The sequence below is a fragment of the Lissotriton helveticus genome, chromosome 7, assembly GCF_964261635.1.
Source record: "Lissotriton helveticus chromosome 7, aLisHel1.1, whole genome shotgun sequence".
NCBI lineage: Eukaryota > Metazoa > Chordata > Amphibia > Caudata > Salamandridae > Lissotriton > Lissotriton helveticus.
In genome coordinates, this window is record NC_136068.1 from 1,044,597,425 (window position 1) to 1,044,618,012 (window position 20,588).

Sequence of the window (20,588 nt, forward strand, 5' to 3'; positions counted from 1 at the left end):
TCAGGCAGAGCGCACGCTGGGGGAAGCTTGTGGGGCAGAGCGGAAAGAGCTGCTGGGGAACAGATGGCTGGCGATTTGATGCTGTGCACGCGCATTTTAGGTCAATGCGCTTGCGCATTGACCTAAAAGCGCACGGGCACAGCATCAAATCGCCAGTTAGTTAAAGTCTGTTTAAGCCCCTATAGTCTCGCTCCGCTCAATGCGCATGCGCATTGACAGGTCGCGAGACCTAAAAAAGAAACAGTGGCCCCTCAGCCAGACCAGTGAGCGTATCCAAGGCCCGTCCATTGGCAGAGGGAGATTAAGTGACTTGCCCAGAATCACAGGATGTTGAGCCGGCGCCGAGACTCGAGCCCGGATTTCAAGCTCCCGAGTCGGCAGCTCTGGCCACTACGCCATAGACCGCTAGAATTGGGATCTACATATACTCCTCCAGGGCAACCCTAGAAGTATACGGGACTGGGGTAACGAGGTAATATCCAAACAGAAAGACATGTGGAACTCTGAAAAAGAGGGGAACCTCGTCTAATCGTTAGAGGAATGCACAACCTTATCACAGTTTGAGCACTACTGTCATATTGTAGCGCATATACATGCAGTATAATGTGATATGCGGCACCATGTTTCGTCCTGTACTTTTCCTGATTTGACTTTTCTGTTGAATTGAAGACTGCCGAATGCGCTGGGGTAGAAGCAGGTTCACGCGGCAAGTACAAAAAAATGCGTTGTTTTGCCCTGCGACGTGATGTTCTGCGGGGTGATGTTCAGGCCAATGGGAAGCAATGCAGTCGCACTGCAAAAGTCGGCGATGTCTTTCTTCATGATGTAATGGACGGGGCGATGTGACAGACGCGATGTTACAGCGCGCGATCAGTGTGGCCGCGATGTAACGTCATACATCCGTGTACCGGCATCCATGTGTGAGGCAGCGAACAAGTCCAGTGTATGCAAATCAGGAAGGAGTAAGTAGACTGGAGTACAGTACATACAGATGAACCAGTGCCATCTTAAGGACTTTTGGAGACCCGGGGAAGACGTATTTTGGGATCTCCAGATCAGGAAAACCTTACAACTTCACCGTACAATGAGAGATACTTTCAGGAACAGCACAAAATGAAGAGTAACATCTGCCTGCCAAATGGCACTTCAATTAAACATTGTTGATCACTGGCGTAAACCATTCAATTTTTGTTGCAGATAAGAGGCTCAATATTCTATTTTCGTGAAGGAAGGCCTTATCACCTGAAAACCAAAATCAGTAGAGGAAACCAGCAGAGCAAGATTTTCTTTTCTTTTTCAGATATACCAGTCCAGCCTCCAAGAAGGAAGTTCTACATTTACCATGGCTACTAGTAGCTTATCTGCTTCTGCTCTGAAGCGCAGGTCTATGCAGTCTTCAATGATTGACTTCCTACCGTCACTGAAGCGCCAGCGTGTTACAGGGGAGTCTTGTCCAGTGCAACCAACTGGTGATGAAGCTAGTAAAACTTCAAGAGTCTGACAGGGACAGTCCACCATTAGAAAATCTTCAACGTGTGCCAGAGAAAGAAACTGTCAAACTCTCTGACTGCTGGAACACTAAACAGTGGTATTACTTTCAGGAGGAATATAAATGGTTGTATCTTAAGTCAGGCAATATTGGATGTTCTTCCTGTAAACGGGCTAAATCAACAGGTCTTTCAGTGCACAATAACACCCATGGCATGGGCGTAAGTAAAGTGTGGGCAGATGGCGAGGTTGGTCCTTCCGGTGACGGAAAAGCTTTCAGGCAGAAACAGCTCAGGAAGAAGATTATGGGAGCATAAGGTGAGCGCTGGTCACTTGGCAGCTGAGGACATTCTTACAGCTCAGCAGAAAAATACGTTGGTGGTGGCAGTACACGAATGTAATGCAAAACATATGGAGAGCACATGTAGGGTATTTGACACTGCCTACTACTTGGCAAAAAAAGATCGCCCTTTCACTGACCACCCTGATCTAATTCTCCTTCAGGCAAAGAATGGCAGCGCAATGGGACGTGTTTTGCACAGCAATGTGACTGCAACTGAAATAATAAAACACATTGCATTGGAAATGCAACAAAGATTGGTCTGTTATATCAGACAACACAAACCAAAGATCACAGTATTAATTGATGAGAGCACTTCTATTAGCAATGCTTCTACCTTGATCATCTACCTCCGTGGCATTTTTGGAAATGAAAGTACCCCAGTGACCATCTATTTCGTCCTCCTGGAGCTGGCAGAAACTAATGCTATTGGCGTAAAGACCGCTCTCTTAAGCTACTTTGAAAAAGTTGGACTCACAAAAAGTCTGCTTCATGATATCTTGATTGTGGTATGTACTGATGGAGCAGCAGTTATGTTTGGTAAAAAAGGAGGAGTAGTAGCATTGTTGAAATCAGAATTTCTAAATCTTGTACTGACATGGCACTGTTTGGCTCACAGACTAGAACTTGCTGTGGCAGATACAGTTGATGAGGTTGCAGGGGTCAATCACTTCAAGATTTTCATGGACTCATTGAATTCCACATACAGCATGTCACCGAAAAACAGAGAGAGATAAATCTGGCCACCAGCTAGCTATGTGTACAGCTTCAGAAGATCGGTAAAATGCTTGATACTAGATGGGTAGCATCCAGTTACAGATCTGTGAAAGCTGTTTGGAACTGCTTCCCTGCCTTGTGCAAACAGTTTGAGAATGCTTCTAAAGACCCATCCAGACCCATAAGAGACCGGAGTAAGTACGAAGGTCTCTTGAAGAAGCTTACATCCTATTCTTTTATCAGAGATTTGGGGGTAATGTGTGATGCACTTCAAGAGCTCAAAGACTTATCACTCTCCTTACAGAGGAGGGCTATTACAATTGTTAATGCCCACAGACTTTTGGTTAGTCAAGTACGCATATTTATAGCAATGAAGGACTCCCCACGGGAGTTTGCTTCTGGGGCTCAGAGAGCAGTGGACGAGGGCAAATTCAAGAATGTTCCTCTTTCCCATGGTAGAAGTAACTCTGTTGCCCTTAATCAAAATCAGTTTTACCAAAGTATGTCTGTAAATATAAATAAACGATGTGCCCCGGATTCTGAGAAAGAACTTATAGCCAGCTTCAGTGTGCTTAGATGCAGGCAACTTGCCTTCTGGTGATGAATGCATTCTTTATGGGGAAACAGATATCCAGAAACTGTATTCAGAGTTTCAGCTGCCAGCAAGAGATACTATCCAAGCTTTTAGACTTTTCAAAGATTTTGGTGGAAAGAAAACCCCTGAAGCATTAAAAAAGTTAGTAGTTTGCATGGAAACCCTGGCAGCAAGTAATGCGGATTGCGAGAGAGGTTTCAGCGCAATGAACTTAATTGCTTGTCCAACAAGGGCCTCTCTTCTTGTAGAGACCATTTCTTCATGCCTATGGGTAAAACTCAATGGTCCTCCATTTGAAACATTTGACGCAAAGCTGTATGTAAAGAGTTGGCTTGCAAAAGGTAGAAGGTCTGCTGAAGAAAATTGTTGTGAGAAACCCCAGCAAAATAAACACACTGAATATCTTCAAGGGTTTGGGGAATCCTGCAATAGATTTCTAAGTAATATAAATAATTTTTACATGTTTTTTAAAATGTTTGGTATTTTTATGGCTTATACTTAATAAATATACTTTTTTGCCTATTTTATTATTTTTTGCTGGATGCGACTAAATGATATTCTTAAGCACACAATGCTAGTTATCTTGATTTAGACCACACCCCTACTTGGATAGGCCACACCCCTTTAAGAGATTAACCACACCCCTTTTAGAGCACCCCCAGTTTTTTCCCCCACTTAAAGCCCTGACGTGCACGTGTATGTCTAAGTGTTTTCTTTCCATACACACGTAACTAAGAGCCACAGGGGTTCAAGGGCTAGGGGCATAGCCCTTAAGTGTCCTAGGGACGAGGCTGGTGGATATTATCAGCTGAGTAGAATAGATGCTTCTTATCTCCAGCTCTCTCCTGATCTGCAGGAGTGATAAGCCATACCCTTCCAGCAGCAGAGTGGTAAGTGTGTGGTATGAGGCCGAGGGTGCATTTTGGAGTATACATTTGCACATATATCACTTAGGCATGGCATGGAAGCGCACTGAATTTACAAACTGCACATTTTCTTTGAAATGTCCAATAACTTTGCACAACATACAGTTTTACTGAAATATCTATAGGTTTATCAACTTTCAGCGAATATTTGTCACTTTGTTTCCGTCACACTTTAGAATTAAAAACGTGCCTCGTGTGCGCTTTCCTTCCTACTGACATATTTTTATTTATGTGTACAGTTTATTTCCAGGTATTCAAATGTTGCTGTGTGGTAGAAATAAAATCCCAACCTACTACTCTTTCTTTCACACTCCCTGACCCCAGATAGGTAACTTTACAAAATCCTCTTTTTGCAGTCGCTGAACGAAAAGTTAACATCAATATTGCTTTGCCAGAAGCCGTTTGACCCCTGACCTTGAATGCAATGCAAACACACAAGATAACATCAAAATGTAAAGCCCTCTTGACTGATCATTCACTTCCTGAACTGCAGCATGGCAATCCTGGGGATGCTGCAGCAGTCTTCACACCCCTACTGCCACCGCCAATGCTTTCCCATGCAAGTCAGTGGGGCTGGGGTGGAGTTAGTCACACTCGGTCCGAGGAGCAGCAGCGGCCTGGCTAAACAATGTGAACAGGCCCTGTTCGTATCTGTGAAGGGTCAGTGGAACCGGTAAGCTCTCTATATTTCAATACGAATGACTCTGCACCAGCCCCGCCGTACTTTTACCCATCCCACCCGCCACATAACCGATTATGCATTCTGTAGGACCTCTTCTTTTCATCAAAGTGCCGTTAAACCCTTTCACACCCACTTTTAACGCCCCTGTTGCAAAGCTCTGTCCTCATTGCTGAGGGCGAGTTGCTTCATTAAAATAAAATATGACGATAATGAGGCGGCTGAACGGCTGCTAAAAAAAGCGACCAGGCGGGGGAGAAACCATTTAGGAAGAAGATTGACAATGTTCTCCAACGATCAGAATGAGGTTTTAACCAGCCAGAAGATGGAGGGAGATTGAGTAACTAGAAATAAACTAGCACTCAAGTGGTGCGCGTGTGCATTACATAGCGAATGATCTGTTTTCAATTATTGCGTCCGTGTCTAGGCACGATAATTGAAAACAGATGTGGCCTGTGCGGATAACCGCAAGCAATAGGCCGTGGGCGGAGCAAAGGCGGGACATGCACCCGCCTTTGCCCAATTGCGTGCTATCTTTCTTAGAAAGATGCACGGAAAGCCGAATATCCTGGGAGAAAAACAAAAGCACACGCACGAGCATGTGGTGAGCTTTCTGAAACCCATTACTAAAAGTCTTCCATGCAGCCCATTCGCGCTGCTTTAGGATCGACCTTAAAAGCAGCCAGTGTAAAATAGTATGAAGGTAAGAGAATGAATACCTCCACTTGTGGTATCAGGAGATATGCCATGCAGGTCCGCCCTGCCTACTTACTTCGTCAAGGCCGTCCTTGGCCTCTGTGCCTAATTCCAATCCCTAGAGACTGCATTTTACCGATGTGTATCCCTGGTTTCCCTTTTCAACTAACGCCCTACGGCTCCTTCCACACACATGTCTTGTTTACAAAAATGACTAGACCGCTCAGTGATCTGACAAATGGCCACCCGCTGTGGGCCAAAGGTGGGTCCATTTTGGGATTCCTGGTTCATATACATTTATATGCAACTACAAAGGGAGATGATCAAAGATCCTGTGTTCTCATATAGTATCGGTTAAGCGATTAAAAACGGCAGTGTGTGAGTACGTCTGGTTGTCGCATCTTTCCTTGAATATTTAAAAATATTGCCTAGGCATCAATATGGAGTTGCTCACTTTAGTGTAGATCTTTTGCAAGGGATAATACACCAGGGTGTCGGTGATCCCATATTTTCCAAATATTCTAAGAGACACAAATACGGTGTTACTAACTACAGTGTGGATCCTCTAAAAGGATTACTTGACTGGTTCATGACTAATGCGTACATTTCCAAGAAGATGTAAAATCAAAGAGAAATCAAAGGAAAAGTCCCCAAGGGATATTGTTATTAAGTCCTTGGGTATCAATTCTGAGTTTGAAAACCCATCTCTGCTCCTTTTCTAGAATCCTTCGTTCACAGTTGGCTATAATCCTGATGTGTTCAAGGATCACCAATTTCAAATCTCGGGGTGTAGGTTTCAATTCCAAAAAATGGGATGATATCTTTGTTGTGTTGCGCTGGCACCTGATATTACTATGGTGCTCGCATATTCTAGTTCTAATTTTGTGAGCGGTCATGCCTACATAATGCAAATTGCAGGGGCACATGATCAAGTAGACTAACCCTGCAGTGTTGCAATTAGTAAGGTTACGTAGTTCCCATCTCATTTCATTGTTGAAAATCACAGTTTTTGGGATCTTGGTGAGATGGCCAATGTTGCAATTCCTGCAGGGATAAATGGCCCATTGGTGTTGTTCCAGTATTAGATAGACTCACTGGTCTCGTATTCGTGAGTCTGGGGCGGGTGTGTATTAGCATATCCCTCACGCTTTTTCCTTTTCTGAAAGAGAATATAGGCTTGGGTATGTTCAAATTCCCACTGTTTAAAATCCGCCAGTGTTTTTGGATGACTTTGGAGACTTGGTCTGAAGCCATATATGATAGGTCTCATTTCTTCTTTTTCACTTTGTGTGGGACGTGGTACAAGTAGATTATCCCTATGATTGTTTAAAGCACGTTTTTTTGCTCTCAACACTATTCGGCTGGAATTTTGAGGAGTGGTAGCAATAGGAATAGATTTTCCTATAGGTCCTGAAGAAGAGCCATTAGGGGAAAGGCTTGAAACATGTAGACCAATTAGTTTTTAAGAGAACGGACTCATTATAGTCTACTCCTTCAAACACAGCCCCTGATTTTAACCTTATCGGCTACAGGCAGGAATAAAACAAGAGTCCTACTAGTCAGGTATTTATAACCTACCAGCACATAATTTCCACTCCCTTCACCTACACCGTATTTATCATAGGCACCATCTGTAAGTGCTCCCGCGTAACAGTCTGGTCGTATCATGCCTCAATCAGCAGCGGATTGGGGTGAACCCCAATGATAAACCATGCCACCAAGGGGCAACCCTGGTGGGTGAGGGTTCTCTAGGAAAAAATATTTTTCCTAAAACAATCTCGGTGGAGATGTACTGCTTAGTTGTCCACTCTTCCCAAGGCTGGGTTGTTTCAATTTTTTAATACAAAACACTACTCCCCATAATCAGGGTACTGTGGGCCCCTGTGTACTCCACCTACTGGACGAATGGTGGCTGTAGTCCAGAGAAGCAGGTTATCTCTTCTTATTTCACTTCTTCCTCACCATGTCTGATCATCACTTCAATCTCAAACCGTCTAGTCTCTTTCTGAAAGAAAATGAGGCACTGCATGCTGCCCCCTCCCCCTTTTCTGCACCAAGGTTACCATCTGCCCTAATTTTAACAAGGAAAATGAGTCCTCATGCCCACTTTTTATTGTAAACATTCAGAATTGTGATGCAGTTGGCCCCTGGGCAAAAGTCTCAGTGCACCTGTTTCACTACTGATAGGTACTGCCTTGCTGTCACCTCTGATATTTGTCAACAACCTGGGCTCCCATCTCACACTATCCCTCTCCCTTCCATCTCTCATCGCCCCGCTCCCTCCCATCTCTCGTCATCCCTTCTCCCTCCTAATTTTCAGCACTTCTCTCCCTCTCATCTCTCTAATGCCCAAATCAAGGTGTCTCCTCTGCTTCATTTTCCCCTCCCTTGTGCCTTTGCTCCAAGGCTCTAACAAACACTGGCACATGAAGTATGCCCTTGGCCTCTAATGCAGCTGTAAAGCAGGCTATCTACTCTGCTCACTCAGCAGGGCCATCACTTCTAGGCCAAATTGATAAGTCATTTAAGACTTCTGTAAAGTATCGGTTTCATTAGAAGCATCCCTGAAACATATCACAGGCACATCATGGCATGGCAGCATCCCTAGCACAAAGGTTACTGGGCATGTGACAGCAGAAGTAGAAGAAACACAAGATTCTTTCAAACAAAAGAGGTACAAAAAGTATAGCAATTGCAAAAGCTTCCCTACAGAAAAGGTAGAAGTCGAGCTGTAGTAGAAATGTGAATTCCTCTTTTCTCTCTCATAGAACAGGTACACATGGGGCAGCAGCAATTTTAAGCTTGATTTCCTTATATACAGGTGCAACTAAGGTGACAGCAGTGCATGCTTTTCTCTCTTACCGAACATGTATATCCTGAACAGCATCATGTGTAAGCTTCACTACATACCGGGACCCTACAAAACAATTCTTCTTTTCTCACAGAACAGGTACTCCTTGACAGCAAGAAGCATGCTTCCTTTGCTCGCAATAGGTAGCAATAGTGCAAGCTCAACCTCCATTTAGAACACAACATGGCAGCTGTAGTACAAATGTTTATCGTTCACAAAACATGTACGGCACAGGTTGTAGGTTGTGTACAGTTCTCTGGAACATGTGCTAAATCCGTTGAAATGGGAATATGTGTGAAAGTGTGGGGCGGGCTGCCACGCTTAGGTGGCATTCTTACAGTACATGTCACTTAGGTGGCATTCTTGCAGTATGTGTGTAGTTACACTTGCTTAGTTAAGATGCTGTTAGAGATGCCTCTGTCATATTCTGAAACTTCTGAAGCTGTCACTCTGAGTCCTGCTGTTACCACAACTCCTACTTTTGTCATATCTTGCAGCCTTGCTGCTATCACTAAGTCTTACTTTCAGCACCTTCAGGTCTTAATGCTGCCATGACCTGCAACTCTTGCTCCTGTCACTGAGGGCGACTGTTGCTGCAATCATATACTGTCACTTCCTGCTGTGGTCACACGGAGTACTGCTGTCAATGGATATAACTCATGCCAGTTGCCCTGCTTCTTCAGCCCATCATGCATAATGCAGTCATCCATTGCTTACTCCATAAGTTGGCAGGGTATGATCAGACGTGAGTCCCTTGCTCACTTTGTCACTGGATTCAAGCAAGCTTGGCTGAAGACTGAAGGCTGAAGACGGCTGTAATGCCAGAAACCGGTCCTAGGAAGCTTGAATCCGGTCCAGGGAAGGCATTGCTTGGCAGTTCGGGCTGGACTGTTCCCATGAGGCACAGGGTCAGACTGATTTGCATATGGCCATGTCTGAACTGGGGTGGCAGAGTGGGCTAAAGAACGGTGATGTATTAAACCCATATCTGTTGACTGGGTGTGAGTGTTTGATTGGTTCAGATGCTACGTCCATCACCACCCTATTTTGTACCGCTTTGTTCTCCATAAGTTGGCAGGGTATGCTCAGACGTGAGTCCCTTGCTCTCTTTGCCACTGGATTCAAGCAAGCCTGGCTGAAGACGGCTGTAATGCCAGACACCGGTCCTAGGAAGCTTGAATCCGGTCCAGGGAAGGCATGGCTTGGCAGTTCGGGCTGGACTGTTCCCATGAGGCACAGGGTCAGACTGATTTGCATATGGCCATGTCTGAACTGGGGTGTCCGAGTGGGCTAAAGTACAGTGATGTATTAAACCCAGATCTGTTGACTGGGTGTGAGTGTTTGATTGCTTCAGATGCTCCGTTCATCACCACCCCCTTTTGTACCGCTTTGCGATCCATTGCTTATCCAGCTGTCAGTCCTCCTGCTATCACCTCTCCAGGCTTGGTTGTATCAGGTGAACCCAAAAGTGAGTGGATGGACTTAACTTCAAGGGTACACGAAGAGGGATTTCCTGCCGCAGCCACAGGCGACAGTAATTGTTCCCTCATAAGACAAAAGATCTAGGCACTCCCCTACACCCCTGGTTATTCCTTCCATCTTTCTGCGAAAGACCAGGCCATCTTTATAGGTGGCACATGAACTCCCCACTGTCTGGTGGTGCAGATGTCCACCAGCTGCAGGTACCAGATCCGAGTGTGATGGGTGCAGCTGGTGCACTGGCATGCTCACACCTTCCCACATTCATGGATCTATGCCCAATTTTCCACATAGCTATCCTCATGTGTCTCAATCTAATACTACAGCAGTGTCTTGTGCTGCTGATGCTCACCAAGCTTTAATCTATTTTTTTATAAAGCTTGAGCTTTTTCATAAACATGGCTGCCAACATTATTTACCATGATGGATTTCTGGTGCAGCATGTGCACATTTAAATCTCAGCATCTTTAGCCAAACCCTTTTTCATTGGAAGAAACAAAATGTGACTGAATGTAAGTTTGGCCAATGCCCGTGTCTATATTTTTAAAAGAAAATGAAGCTACAGCTCAAAAAACAGAAACGGGATTTATATTTGTAATTTATATGATATTGCAACTTTCCTTTCACAGCAGCACATAGCCATTTCGAGAAATGCGTGCAGGGCCAAAGACTGTAAACAATTCATCAACCCTGTGTACACTTCCTTAAAACATAGAAAATACCACAGTTAAAAAAGGGTGCTCGTCATCCAGACCATGATCTCAGTACCACTCTCATAGGTATAATCAGGGCTTTAAGTGGGCCGGGTCTCACCGGTGCTGAGCACCGGCAGTTTTTTAAAGGAAGCCTCGAAACGGGTCTCTATCGGGCTCCGTTTTGTTCCCTGGCACAGGCGGTCCGGTTTTTTCAGACTGCAGTGACAGCAGGCATTTTGATGTGGCATGCTCACACTGCTCACTTCTCACTAGTGAAGAAGTTACAGCATGACGTCATGCCAGGTGAGTGTTGTGGGGGAAGGGAAATCCTTTAAAGAGAGTAATTTTCTCTCTGGATCCCCCTTCTCTTTTTGAAAATCAGGAGCAGCAATATTGTCCAATGTCCTGGCATCACCAGGGCTTTAATTGGAAGCTTTTTCAATATTATATACAAGCCACAGTTGCTGCTTATTTATCTTATGCAACTAACAACCATTGACAAAGCCAATAGTCCTGACTTGTAGGTATGATGTTACTTGTTGTATCATATATATGACAGAAACAGAAAAAAACAAGTCTGGTGGCACACTTTACTAAGCACAGATTTTTAGCTTATGTGTTTTTAAGCCACACCCTTAATGACATGGCCACGCCCCTTTGAGAGACCCCCCAGTTTTTTCATCCCACTTAAAGCCCTGGGTATAATGGAGATACATCACATTAATAACTCATTACATGATTGAGGAATACATAAATGTTTATGTTATATATCATGTTACACTTTATATGCAGCTAACAAACCTAAACCTTAAACGAGAAGCAACATAATCAAGGTCTAACCCCTGTATAATACCTACATAGCACAACAATTTGCATTCCGTCATCTCATTACATACCACGGGGAACACAGCATAATGCCTAAAGGAAAATATCAACAGAATATAAGGGTTCACAAGGATTGGTGAAGGTGAACTTTTGGAACATTTTTGTCTACATTCTGAACTCGTAGGGCCCGACTCACAGAACTAACTTAAGACAAAATCCTAAACCTACTACCATTTTGGTATTCACAGAATGCACTTACCTATTTTGGTATTCACAGAAGGCACTTACTCATTTCGGTATTCACAGAAGTTAGGAGTCCTAACTTTAGGACTACTAAATGCCTTCTGTGAATACCGAAAGTCTTAAAGTTAGGATTTTTCTCAGTTTAGGAGTAGTAAAGTTAGGAGTCCTAACTTTAAGACTCCTAAATGCTTTCTGTGAATACCGAAAGTCTTAAAGTTAGGATTTTCCTCAGTTTAGGAGTCTTAAAGTTAGGAGTCCTAACTTTACTACTCCTAAACTGGGAAAAAATCCTAACTTTTAGACATTTGGTATTCACAGAAGGCATTTAGGAGTCCTAAAGTTAGGAGTCCTAACTTTACTACTCCTAAACTGAGAAAAATCCTAACTTTAAGACTTTTGGTATTCACAGAAGGCATTTAGGAGTCCTAAAGTTAGGACACCTTACTTCTGTGAATACCGAAATGAGTAAGTGCCTTCTGTGAATATCAAAATGAGTAAGTGCCTTCTGTGAATACCAAAATGGTAGTAAGTTTAGGATTTTGTCTTAAGTTAGTTCTGTGAATCAGGCCCACAACCTTTTTTTAAAATAATTTTACATCAGCTAAGGAAGATGTGGTGTAGTGACTAAGTCAACCTGGTTTTGAATCCAGTGTGGCACTTGATTGAATATTGTGCAATTATGGGCAAATCACGTAATGAGTCAAAATGGTATAATTATGTGTAACGTGTGTAATTCAAAGGTGTCAGTCCCCACTTGATGTAAACAGTCTTGCTTTGTCTCCCTTCACTCCCCATAATGTACAATGCTCTGTTGCTTCTCAGCTAAGTTTGTGCTATATAAATACAAATGTTTGCATGTTTAACAGTGTGAACGGTTATCCCACTTATTCGACTCTATGAATGCCCCTTTCATCTGAGCTCGCGGTGAACCCCCGTCATTTTGGGAAATCCAGATAGGATCCCCCCCATAATTTTCATAATCAATCAATCAGGGAATTATAAAGTGCGCTACTCACCCGTGAGGGTATCAAGGCGCTGGGGTGGGGGGTGCAGCTCCGGTGCAATCGAAGAGCCAGGTCTTGAGGTTCTTCCAGAAGGTGTGAAGGGTGGGGGTGTGTCTGATGTTGACAGGGGGCTCGTTCCAGGCTTTTGCTGCAACATAGGAGAAAGCTCTTCCGCCTGATATGGTGCTGCGAATGCGGGGGCTCTGCGAGGTCGAGGTCTGTAAATGTAAATGTATGTGTCTTGTAAAGCGCACTGCTGCCCTGAGGCGTCCTGGCGCTGTAGACCGCTGGGGAACCCGTCCTGGCTATCCCTGTGAGATGGTCCCTACTGGGTATCTCCAAGGTGAAACCAGGCATCCCCGGCGAATGTGGGGGGCCGTTGTAGAGATGAGGCAAGCTAATGCCCAGAGTTGCCGAGTGTGATCCCTGATTAGAGTAGGCACCGAGGTGAGAATTATCAAGTCCGCTGACCCTGGTCCACGACCCTGCTGCGTCGGGAATCGAACCCTGGTCCCGGGCCGTTCTCTGCTTCCGGGTCTGCCGCCTCTAACCAGTGAGCCACACCACTCCACTGTGGAGCGAAGGTTCATCTTGGGTATGTGGAAGGAGACTCTCTCATTGAGGTATTTGGGTCCGATGTTGTAGAGGGATTTGTAGACGTGGGTGAGCAGTTTGAAGGTTACTCTCTTCTCGACGGGGAGCCAGTGGAGGTCACGAAGATGTTAGGTCATGTGTTCGTGCCGTGGGGTTCCGAGGACGAGTCTGACTGCGGAGTTCTGGCTCATTTGGAGCTTGTGGAGAAGAGTTTTGTTGATTCCGACGTAGAAAGCATTGTCGTAATCCAGCCTGCTGGTTATGAGGGTGTGGGTGATGGTTTTTCTGCATTCTGGGAGTATCCATTTGAAGGTCTTGCGGAGGATCCGAAGGCAGTTGAAGCTGGTGGAGGCGATGGAGTTGATCTGGCAGGTCATGGTAAGGGAGGATGATGCCGAGGTTCTGTGCGTGGTCTACAATTATAAACAGAAGAACTGGGGAATGGGTTCGAAGCACAATTACACCTATCCTTAGTATTGCTTTAGTTTTGTCGGTGCCACGGACCGGAGACTCAATACCCCTAAATCTCCTAGAACAAAAATTGTCCTTACTTTCAATTTAAACACAATTTGGTCCAGCACACAAATTTCTCTTTTCAATTATTCAACAGTAACCATAATTATTATGCACAGTAGTAAATCATTTGATGGCAGAATCAATAACGTAGTTTTGAAGTTTGTTCTTTATTCAATCTTCATAAAAAACACTGTAGCCATAGCCAACGCGTTTCGTCCTCCACGGACTTCTTCAGGGCAAACAAAATAACTCTTCTTCTAACGTTAACCTGTGGAGATGTGTACTCTATCCAATCCAGTTTATATTACAAGTATCTTGACGATATTCTTCCTTTCTTTTCATTAAGTTTTATTCTCATATGGTGGAAAGAGCGCTGTATTAACAATTTCCAATCACTCCCGTTTGAAGGTTAAGCAATTGATGAAGCATTATGAGTAGGTTTCAGCCGGCTCCATCGCGTGGCGTCTTCCGATAGAGGACACATCTCCACAGGTTAACGTTAGAAGAAGAGTTCTTTTGTTTGCCCTGAAGAAGTCCGTGGAGGACGAAACGCGTTGGCTATGGCTACAGTGTTTTTATGAAGATTGAATAAAGAACGAACTTCAAAACTACGTTATTGATTCTGCCATCAAATGATTTACTACTGTGCATAATAATTATGGTTACTGTTGAATAATTGAAAAGAGAAATTTGTGTGCTGGACCAAATTGTGTTTAAATCTGTGCGTGATCTGTCGGGGTGGGCGGACTCTCGAGGGTGGCGGGCCACCAGGTGTTGTCCCAGGCGGAGGTGGAGGTGGAGAGTCTGAGGATGAGGACCTCGGTCTTCTCCGAGTTGAGCTTCAGGCAGCTGCTTTTCAGCCAGGCGGCTACGTCTCTCATTCCTTCCTGAAAACAGAGTCTGGTGTCTTCAGGGTTCTTCGCGAGGGAGAGGATGAGCTGGGTGTCGGCGTATGATACAATGTTGAGCCCGCGCTGTCTGACGATGGCAGTGAGCCATGTAGATGTTGAAGAGTGTGGGGTTGAGCGATGATCCCTGGGGAACTCCACAGTTGATCTGTGTGGGTTCAGAGAGGAATGGAGGGAGTCTGATCCTCTGGGTTGTGCCGGAGAGAAAGGATCGGATCCAGGAGTGGGCGGTTCCTCGTATCCCAGTGTCGTGGAACCTGGCTGCGAGTGTGCGATAGGAGACATGTCGAAAGCTGCAGAGAGGTCTAGTAGGATGAGGGCTGCGGTGTGCCCCTGGTCTAGTAGCATGCAGATGTTGTTGGTGGCAGTGAGGAGGGCCGTCTTGGTGCTGTGGTTGCTGCGGAATCCGGACTGGGAGGTGTCTAGGATGGAGTTCTCTTCGATGAAGGCGGTCAGCTGGGTGTTTACGAGTCTCTCGGTGACTTTGGTAGGGAAGGGGATGAGAGAGATGGGCTGGTAGTTTTTCAGGTCTGTCCGGTCGGCCGTACACATACCAAACATCTGTTAGAGTTCATATAAATCTACTTTTCTGTCTATGAGAGCAGTTTCTTGTGCTCATTTAGAGATTATCCCACAAACATCTTGTTCCCTGAAGGATTTGTTCATGATGCAGCTTATGTTGCTTTTAGAAAGAAAAGACACCTTTCCAATAAGGCGCTGGTGCTTTCTTTTCTGTGTGTCAGACATGCACACAGGCCCGAAGCTCTCTCAGTACGAATCATCTTGCAGACATCTTATGCTCACAGGTCTGGTGGATACTCTTGAAGCTTCAGCTGTGCTTATTGTCTCAGAGGAATGCATTGGTAAAGACAATCAATTAGGCTTCAATGTGCTACAGTGTCAAAGTAGAGGCATGCTCGAATGCTGGTTGCATGTGTTAGCACATCAAAAGCAGACATATTGGCAATATGTGTTTGACTCCGAGGATGTCTAAGCCCATTACGTGAATTGGTAGCCTCACCACTTTGGCTTGAAGTACTAGTCCCCCCTCCCCCACCCCTCCCTGAAGTCTGGGTCTCATTGCTCCTGTGATGTGCGCACAATAATTACTCTGTAATATGCATACAGTTGTTAAGCACATCTTGGATTTTTTGGGTTATGGTCACAACTCCTTTCTTCTGTGAAATGCACTCTGTTTGATAAGTCTATCATAGTTTCCGTTGTTCTTTTCTTCTATATGCACTCAGATTTCATGGAGGCAACAGTTATTGGCGTCTAATAAAAGAGAGGGACCCAATACCAAGGGAGTAGGGTACCATAAGACAAAAGTCAAAAAATAAATTCCCCCTTGGGCAATATTCAACCTAGGTAGTCATTCAGCTCACCAGACATCAACATATAAGATCCCCTGAGGAAGTGCACAAAGAACAATTGTATGCAAAAAATACACAATTTATTAAAACAAATTAAAATCAACTGAGATGGTACTCAGTAAACCTAACAAATACATCTATACATATACATAAATAAAATCATATAATAATAATCAGACACAAGTACAAATACAAATTTAAAAACGATTCAAGGGACAGAAAAATAAGGAAAAATGTGGTTCCTATTAGTTAAAGGGAGAAGATACAGAGGTAGATCAGAGATCAAAGAACTAATCATTAATCATTATTCTTATTATTTCATCAGTTTTTTTCGTCTCCCAAAACTCAAAGTAGTTCCCCCTTTTCTTGTGCATCGACACGTTTCAGTGGGCAATCAATATACAGCCATCACCTTCTTCAGGATAATAAAATTAACCATCCCTTTAAAAAAACAAGCCTTTAAGCTTTCTTTCTTTTTTTCACAATAATACAGCTAAATACGCGACCTTTATCTGTAAAGCGCCCTCCTTTTCTTAAGGTGCATGCAGCTTATTCAAGATTTTCATTATGTTCGTTCCCTTACTGGAAAGTGTAGCCAGGAAATGTCAAACTAGCACGGCATAAACATTCTTGGTATGTAGCAGGAGGGTCTAGAGGTCAAATCCAATCCCCAGAGCGTTGAAAATAGATAGTGGTTCTCTTTTAAACCATGTAACAACGCCGTCGTTTCCTCACCACAGAAAAGGTTTGGCTCAAATATAGCCCGAGTATCAACCCGTACTGCCGATAAATCTGGATATTCAATAAAACACCCCCTGTTTAGGGTAGCGACTCTAAAAGACAAATGGAAGTCCAGACGGGGCATACGCCTCCGTATCAGGGATTTTGTTGCTGTGAAATGCACTCTGTTTGATAAGTCTATCATAATTTCCATTGTTCTTTTCTTCTATATGCACTCAGATTTAATGGAGGAAACAGTTATTGGTACTGTTCATTGTCAGGAGTACCCATGTTTAATTCATATTGTAATACAAGGCTTGCTTCCAACATGCAGTGTGATCCACCTCCCAAGTTTCTCCAAACGAAAGGGGCGTTTCCCACGCTTTGAAGCACATGCAAGGAAGAGTTCTGATCTACAAGGCAGCCATTGGGGCAAACAAAATGCCTTGCTAATGCTGCAAAAACATTTTTCAGTGCTTACTTTGAGTCTGTGGTTGCCGGTGGGGCCCACGACACTCGCTTTTGGAGACCAGCACTAATTTTTCCTCATCAGACATTTCCTGTGAGCAAGAGAGGGAAAAGCACACAAAGGGAAAGAAAATGGCGGAGAAAGACAGAAAAACCCATCACAAAGGAAGACTACATGAACCTACAAGAATAAGATATAGGGGCAGAGAGTGCCTGGTGGTAGACTATTAGAGGCTGGAAGCGAATTTAAGACGACGTTGGTTTTGGCCGCACCAATATTTAATAGCAGTAGCTTCAGGCTGTTGAGCAGAGGTTTTGCACCAGCACTCTTTCTTTTACAAATTTGCCACTGGTTTTACTGCATTGTTCGGGTTCAGAGAGACAAATAGTTTCATGGGCAGTGCCCCAGATTCATCTCTTGAAGGAGCAATGAGAAATTAATTAATTGACTGAGCCCAGTAAAGAACAGAAGAAAGATTCAATCACTGCACCAGATTGGCAATCACCAATTTTACACTAGAGTTCAGAAACAAGAGGAAACGTTTAATGAGTTGTTAACCCCATTAAGAACCTTCTCCATATCTTGCAAGTTTGGCATTGGATTAAAAAAATGAATAGGGACCAAATTTTAGTCTGCATGGGTGATACAAGTCTCAAAGATGGCATATCTACCACAAGGTTATTGAACAATCTGAAAGCTAGATGAGGTCTGTTAATATAAAATAGGTTCAATTACAAATATATGGATGTATGTTCATGTTCAAATGTGTGTGTTTTAGCCCTATTTTGCCCTGATGTTGGTAAGGAATGCAAACATCTGTACAAAATAGGACATTTGTGCCTGGGTTTGCAGAGAACAGGGCAAGCACAAGTTCCAGAGTGAAGTTGCAAGCTTGACTGGGGTGGGAGGGCTGATGCTGTAGGTGGCAGGAAGGAGTGCAAGCAGAGATGGACTTTGCTCAGAGAGTGCTCTGGGTGAGACCAAATTTGGCAGCCCCTCCCACGTGTCCCAGTGTAATCATCGTTCTTTCATCCCCGGTCACCAGCTGCCAGAGTGAAACAGATATTAGAATCTTTAATAAAGTAAAATCAATATGTTAGCAGGAAAGTAAGAAATTGGCATGGACAGGTTGTCTTTGAAGACCTGGGACCAGCATAGCCAAAGCTAATGAAATGCAGTGGTTTGAAACCAGGGGCCATATGTATAATAATTAGGAATTGCGATTTCCAAATTGCGATTCTTAACAAATCGCAATTACGAAATTGCAATTCTTAATGTAAGAAACCTTAGAACTTTTAATTAGCAAATCCTAGTTGGTTGCAAATCGACGTACCTCATAAATATTCATTAGGGTGGCAGTTTGCGACCCATTAGAAACAGGAGCAGCCCATGCAGGTAAAAGCAGTGGGACGGGTGGGGGTGGACTACTTGACAGACGAAGACGAGGGAAAATTAAATAAATAATTTTCGCTCGTTGTCTGTCGAGCCACACCGCACCGCGCCCCACCACTCTTACCAGCAGGGGCTGCTCCTGATTAGGAATGATAGCCATCACAGGAATGGTGATCTGCTGGGGTCAGCATTCCACCAAGTCTGTTATTGATTTTTATTAAAGCAATTTGAATGTTTAAATCCTGCCCTTTTTTCTTAAAGGAAAACGCTATGCATTTCGAAAACAGAAAATGAAATGTTTAAGCTTCATTTTTTAAGAGTAGGCAAACGGTCCACTGGACCACTACCTGTTCTTAAAACATATTTTGTTAAACATTCTCAAAGGGGAAGAGGTCCTATGTGGACCCCTTCCCATTTGCGAATGGTTACCACATCCTTTCCGGAATCAGTAAAAAATGTATGCTTTTCAACCGTAACTGAGTTGTAAAACGTAAATACAAAACCTCTGCCATTCGGTATTTGTAAAGGACGCCCTATACACGCCCCTTCCAAATACCGATTCACAAAACCTAATTGCGGTTCTGTAACAACATACTGAATTGCAGTTTGACTTTTGTATAAAAATGCTTTTTTGCAGTCGCTAATGGCACGATTGTGCGAATTGGGCCGTTTGCGACCTCCAAAAATGATTTCTACATCTGGCTCCAAATGCTGGACTCCGAGCAAAGGCAGAAATAACTTGATAGTGGGGAGCACTTCTGCCAAGGTCCTACCATTACAAAGATAACTGATGCAAAGCCAGAAACACGGAAACCGGGTGCTACCTCTTACCTTTAATTTAGTGGGGGAAAGCACAGGGCAATGTTGTCGACTGATAGCTTCTAACACTAGTTAAAAGACTGCCACATGGTCAGCTTGGACAATTAAACTAACATTTCATATCAGATAGGATTTGCTACCGAATCGAGGCCACCCTTTTGTCTAAGCCCATCCCTGGGCTCAGTGATACTTAGAAAAAACATAAATAAATAATGAAGGGGCTCAAAGAGTTTTTCTCAGGAGCCAGCCCCTGGCACTGCCTGACGCTGGGTTTGCCTAATCTTTATTCCCTCTCATGCCTCCCTTCCAGCGCCCTGAAATCCCTGTCTGCCTATCACGCTTTGCAAGTTCCCTCAAAGGCCTTTTTAGGTCTCGCCTGTCGATGCGCATGCGCAGCGAGCAAGCGAGACTATAGGGGCTCATCCAGACTTTATCTAACTTTCAAGGAATCGTGGCGATTCCTTGCAGTGCCCGTGACTTTTAAGCTCAATGCGCATGTGCATTGAGCTTAAAAGCGCGTGCACAGCCGCCCGCATTCCTCCGACACCTTTGAAGTGAAACTTAGCTTCACTTCAAAGGCCCGGCTTGTTCACACCCACATGCCGCTCTGCCCCGCTCCGCCCCCTCCCCTGAGTCATCCTGCCTGCCCCTTCCCGCCGTGTCGCATTTCTCCTCCCCCCTCCCCTCTCCCCTCTCCCCTCTCTTCCCTCCGTCTTGTTTTCTTTGATGCTGGTATTGCTGGCAGCGGCATTGCGCTTGGAGGGACAGCAACAACATAAAACTGACCATGAAGTTAATCACAGGACCCTGCAGCCGAAGGCTTCGTGCACTGAGCCCTCCCGGCATACACATAATTTTATCGCTCTCTTTCTCTCGCGCTCTCCCTACATCTATAGCTCCCCCTCCCTCTCTCCTGTCTTCCTCTGTCTCACTCTAACTGTGTTCCTCCCTCTGTCTCACTCCCCCTCTCTTTTTCCTCCTCTCTCCCTCCCTCTCCGTCTCGCAGCTTAGATTCACGTTTCTGCCTGTTTCACTCTCTCTTCCAACTCTCACCCCCCTCTCCATTTACTTACACAAATCTCGCAGATACCCCAAGCAGCGGTGCACGCAGTACCAATCCTTCTGTTATGCCACATCTCGCAGCTTAGATTCTTTCGCTCTTTCTTTTAACTCTCCACGTTTCTGCCTGTTTCACTCTCTCTTTTAACTCTCACCCCCCTCTCCATTTACTTACACAAATCTCGCAGATACCCCAAGCA

General features: G+C 44.4%; 1 pseudogene; it reads left to right on the forward strand.

Moving 5' to 3' along the window:
- Window positions 1-1,472: 1,472 nt before the first annotated feature.
- LOC144769379 (E3 SUMO-protein ligase KIAA1586-like) lies at window positions 1,473-19,248 on the forward strand (annotated as a pseudogene).
- Window positions 19,249-20,588: the final 1,340 nt, after the last annotated feature.